A 551-nucleotide genomic window follows, 5' to 3' on the forward strand; every position below is an offset into this window, starting at 1 on the left:
TCTCTCTCTCTCTCTCTCTCTCTCTCTTCTCGTCTATCTGCATGTTTTCGTTCCTGGCTTAACAACAATCAATAGTGAAAAAAACAAACAAAAAAATAACACAGAAAAGCTATAACGACCACAACAATATTAACGGTACCGAGACTCGGAATATCAACAGACCTGACTGTATCGAGAAGAAAATATATATATACATACGCACGAACACACACATACACGCACACACGTACACACACACACACGCTCGCACTCATATATATATATATATATATAAACGTACATATGTCCGTCCGTACGTACGTACGTTCGTGCGCGCATGCAACAAACGCGGCAATCACAGTTACAAAAGCCCACATTACAACTAAAGCAAATATAATTACAGTCACAGCAGCGTAGCTTCTACGTGGTCGGTCGATTTACCAGAAATAGCAACCAAATCTCCCCTTCGAATCGTAACCTTACTGCCGTAATTATGGGAAGGATACTTTAAATATTTACGCTGCCAGTCCGATACACACACACACACACACACACACACACACACACACACA

Source organism: Octopus bimaculoides, chromosome 18, assembly GCF_001194135.2.
Source record: "Octopus bimaculoides isolate UCB-OBI-ISO-001 chromosome 18, ASM119413v2, whole genome shotgun sequence".
Lineage (NCBI taxonomy): Eukaryota > Metazoa > Mollusca > Cephalopoda > Octopoda > Octopodidae > Octopus > Octopus bimaculoides.